Below are 5275 nucleotides of genomic sequence, written 5' to 3'. Positions count from 1 at the left end.
TAAAAATAAAAACATTATCGCTTTCTCAAAATCATATATAAATCGTATTATAACATCGATTGAGACAAAAAAGAAATGCAAAACATTAAAATCGAGATGTTTTTCGCTGCATTGTACGAGTACCCTTCTAGTTTGTAAATAATAATAATAATGAAAACCAATCGAACATAAAAATTAAACCATCATCTGAAAAAGTTGATACCAAGAATACGTGGATTGTTCGATTCACACATTCAACAATAACCCAATCGTTTAAACTTACTTTTCATTTTATGTCATATCGTCGCCTTCCGCCACTTCCCTATTTTGTCTTTTAACTTTCCATCTATTCTTTTCCCACGAAATATAACTTTGCCCCCGGCATCTTCATTTCGACATCAATATTCATTGATTCTTTTACCATTTTGCACCTGTTGTTCTCTTTCATATAAAACCGTTCTTTTTTTTTCCTGATGTTTTTTCAATTTTAACAGTAATTATCATTAGAAGCCTTATGTCTTATCGTCATCTTATCTGGTAATGGGTAAACCAACCTCTTAATTATCTTTTATTGTTTTTCGGAACCTTAGCAGCGGCGTTTCGCAAATGATTAACCTTAGTCGATCTTTTCTATAAAAATATCTAATCCAATCGATCCTCACCCCTCGGAAATGGATCCTCGCCTCTCTCCATCAAGTAACCTAAATCGGTCCATGGTCTTAATTGATCCCAAGTTGTTGATCTCAATCTATGGTGATCGATCTCATATGTCTGTCATCTATCTTCATCAAGTATTTGTAGACTGAAGTAATGAAAATGTCATTGTTCTTGACCTCGGTATTTGTTTCTATTATGTTTTCTGTTGTCACATGATTGTGATGAACCGTCATGAATTTTTAGAAACACTGTATCACTAAATATGGAGATAGGGCTGCAATCAAATGTCAAATTGGATGGTTGTGTGCTTCTAATATCAGCAAACTTGTTAGTTCATAAACTATATTTGAATACCCTTAGTGTCAACTGATGTATTTTAATAGGATTTAAATGTGTATTTAAATACCGTCAATGGTATATTTTCGTTTAAATGAATATTAATTTTATAATTCAGATATAAATTTCCTAATGATGATGAATAAATACATGAAATTGTATAAATTTATATATAAAGTCAACACTATAATATCCTCATGAGTAAAATAGACAGTTTAAATAAATCCAAACATCTATCAGTTTATAAAACAAACAGTCTTATTGATTCTCTTATTGATTTTGCTTTCAGACTTCTTCAACACCACCTCTTACAGTCAGAAGTGAAAATAAGACTTCAGACTTCAACATCTCTTAGAAAACAAACACCTAAATGAACTGATAATTTATATTAAGTAGGTATATAATATTCATTTACGACGTTTAAACTCACACACATTCTTGTATATTTTAATTACATCTTGCTCCTGTAATAAATAAGTTGATTTACATTGTCGTCATGATATATATATACCAGGAATAGCGGCCTTTGTAACTCACAGCTTTTAGCTCTACAAAAAGATGCCTCTCTTTTCGGGTAGATTGTAGCAGTTGTCTGTTTCGTGGAACTCGAAACTGGAAATGACGTAGGTGATATTCGAAAACACCGATTGTGTGATTTTAAAGTGAGTACCGAGAGTGTCTGGAACCTCTGATCCCTTGCGATGCTCCATTTGGTGAATCCAGTAGCTTTAGAGATTCTAACGGGGTTAATCGTCCGTTAGCATCAATCCTGTTCAGATCGATTTGTTAGGGGCTGCTCCGCTAATGCGAGACCCCGGGGGAAGTAACGGGGCCACCATCTATAAGACTTGGAACATTTTGTGAATGTTGCATGCAAGACAGGGGCCTAGCCAACTCTTCGGCCGGGTGGCCACAATCGACAATCTCGATAGAGATTAACAGGGGGGTTGTGTTACGCGGGGATATATATCTATGATTGATTAAGTCTATATGGTTGAATACAAAGTCTCACATAATTGAATTAATAAAAAAGTACTCTTTAGAGGCAGTCAAAACTAGAGGCAAAAAATACCCAACCCCAACTCGACCTAGAATTAGCAGGTTAGGTTGAGATGTTCAACCCATTTAAATAAATAGATCAATCCGTTTAATTCATTTAAATAAATTGGTTGGATTGAGTTGAATTTTTTGACATGTTTTCAACTTGTTTCCAACCTATTTAAAATATTATATAATTTTTTATTTTATTATTAATATTATATCCAATATTTTAATTTTTAATTTTATTTTATTCTTAATTAAAAATCCTACGTTGTGAGATGAAAGTCCAAATTTCAATTGTCTCAATTACTCTTAATCATAATGAAACTCTAAGAAAATCCTTTAGTCTATTACTCCATTTTCCAACTTATTTTGAACAATATATTTGTTGTGTTTGTGTTTTATTCAAACTTTGAACAACTTATTTGTATTTGTGGTTGTGTTGTGTTTTATTCAAAAATAAATAAATAGTCTAGTCCTTTTTTTATTTATAATTTAAAAATTAAATGAGTCAACGCAGGTTCAACTCATTTATTTAACAGGTTGGGTTAAGAAAATCGTAAACACGTCAACCCGTTGTCAAATAATTTAGGTAATAGGTTGAGTTGGGTTGAAAAATCTCAACCCATTTAATTAAATGGGTTGGGTTAGGTTGAGATTTTCAACCTGTTTAATAAATGGATTGAACCCAAACCCAATCTAACCTGACCCATTGTCGCGAATGTTGCTTAGCATTCAAAATTTAAACTCAAATTTAGTTGTGGAAAATATAATTTGATTTCGTATAATATAATCAAAATCTTACAGTGGATCACTCACATAATATAAACACTTACAAAGTGCTTATTAAAGTAGACTTATGTGTATTTGGATATTTGAGCAGAAAGTTGATTATCGACAATTCTAATCAGCCTTATATGGAACCTGCCTTCAAGAACATCAATGTGAAGGGTCATTTTTTGGCTCGCTCAGTGGTTGAGACTAGCAAAAAATATGCTAGACAAACAGTAAAAGTCCGTAGACAGACCACACAAAAGTGCTTTGTTTCAATTTTCTGAAAATTCAAATTTTTTGACCCTCGACTATACAGTTAGTAAGAAACCATTGACACAAAATTCCACGTAATCTCGTAAAGACATCGAGAATTACTAAATCTATATCTATTCTAGAAAGAGAAAACGTTTGAACACTGCATAAACCAATCTGCAAAGTGTGATATGGATGTCAGGATCCTCCTAATCGATTGTTCTTTTTACCAGAATTTGCTTTTTAAAATTTGAAATATGTCATACTCCACACAAAACTAAAATGTTGACTTTCAGTTTCTTATATAAAATCTGATTTTTAAATGAAAACAAGACTTATTCAAACAAGCGGTTTCATACACTCCTAGATTTTTTTAGAACATCGTAGTTTTTTCCTTCTAGAAGTTTAGTATAAGATAAAATTGTTGACGTAATTCCGACTGTGAATTGTCTTGATTTTGACCTTCATATAATTTTATCAGTATACTTCTCAGAAGTATTTTTTACGAATGAACTTTTGGTCACATATTTCTCAAGACAATTTTTTTTTTTTTTATTAACCTGGATATCCAATCCGCTATGTGAGCCGACTAATCACAGGACGACCACATGCTTTGCAGATAACCCGGAGTCACCGTATTTGAACCTTCATGGCCACAAGAGGATTTTTATTCCTCCTTGGATTTGAACTTAGGACCTCCAGGTACTTTTGACTTTTGGAGCCAAGCTCAAACCAACCACGCACCACCCTTGTGGTTTATTCTTCATTATATCAAAACATATGAAATTATGAAGTGTACAATATTATTATAATAATAATAAATGCGAGGCATCAAGAGCAATATATTTAACGTTGTATTTTCATGATAATTTATTTTTATTCTATTTCTTATTTTAAGCAATAAGTTATCAAGAATCGTTGTACTCCGTCATCTTTGTTGACATGTCAGTTCCATATCAGTACTACATCAACGACCAATAATGTTGTCATATCAATCGTCCGCTGCTTAACAATATATTAGTTAACTTATTGTTTAAAATAAAAGGTCTTAATTTTGTGCATTTGAACATAAATAAATTATTTATCATGAAAAATCATAACGTTTTCTAATAAGATATTGATTTAATTTCTTTTTAATATTCTTTATGTATAATGAGTTTTGATATTTTGTTTATAGGCTTTTTGTTTAGTTAATTATATGCTAAAACAACATATGAGTAAAACATCAGACTTATATGTCACATGCCTCATATTTCAACGTCACATGAACTGCTGCAATTTTTAATGTTTCGTGCATAAAAAGTGCTTTCTGCATAATATTTTTTTATTAGCTGGACAAAACATGTCATATACCATGGTCTTAGCTTAGGCCGGAGGAAAATGTGAATTGTCATGTTTTTTGAACATCCTTATAGAATAAGTAGGGGGGTTGGGTGTACTCACTTGTCCCACCTGTTCCTAGGACATATGATTTGTATTCTCTTGATGGTCGTAACACTGTTATGGTGGGAACATGTTCAAACTTACAGATCTTTTGATTACAAGGAAATCGTAAACAAACATAAACCCTAAAGCTCTCAAGAACAAACGGAATACAAAAGAATGTTCTCAATATTACAAAATATAATGAAAGGACAAATGTGACGATCTAAGCTCCCAATCGGGTACAAAGCCATTTATATATATAACATGAAGTTACATAAATGACCCTTGAACCTTGACCAAAACTGCAGTGATACCCTTTAGCACTTAACAACTTCAATCCAGATCCTCAAGCTTCCATAAGTTACAGAATCACTCTTTACAACATAATGCCCTACAAAATAAAACTAAAGCTTATAAATGACAAGATTGAACTAAAAATAAGCCATATTTAACAGAACATGTAAAGGATGGCGTCATACCCTTTTTTGCATTACCATGTCTTTGGAATGTTTGCTGAGAAATCTTTTGTGATGCTTTACATTATGAATTAATTTTTACGGTTTATAATATTTATTAACTGGTATTCAAAATCATCAATTAGTGTGATAAATTAAAATCCATTTTTGGTTACAAAATTTTATAAAGTATGTATCTATACTATCTTATAAAGTATTTGGCCAAAACTCTTAAAAACTCTTAAAACTCTTAAATCCGTTCATCCCTAAACGATTTCATCCCTATCCGATTTCATCCCATATCTGAATTCGTGTAACTAACTGCAGATAAACACAATCAAATACAGGATAAACAT

The sequence above is a fragment of the Cynara cardunculus genome (genome assembly GCF_001531365.2).
Source record: "Cynara cardunculus var. scolymus isolate 2C chromosome LG 17, CcrdV1, whole genome shotgun sequence".
Lineage (NCBI taxonomy): Eukaryota > Viridiplantae > Streptophyta > Magnoliopsida > Asterales > Asteraceae > Cynara > Cynara cardunculus.
Note: the sequence above shows the minus strand (reverse complement) of the source record.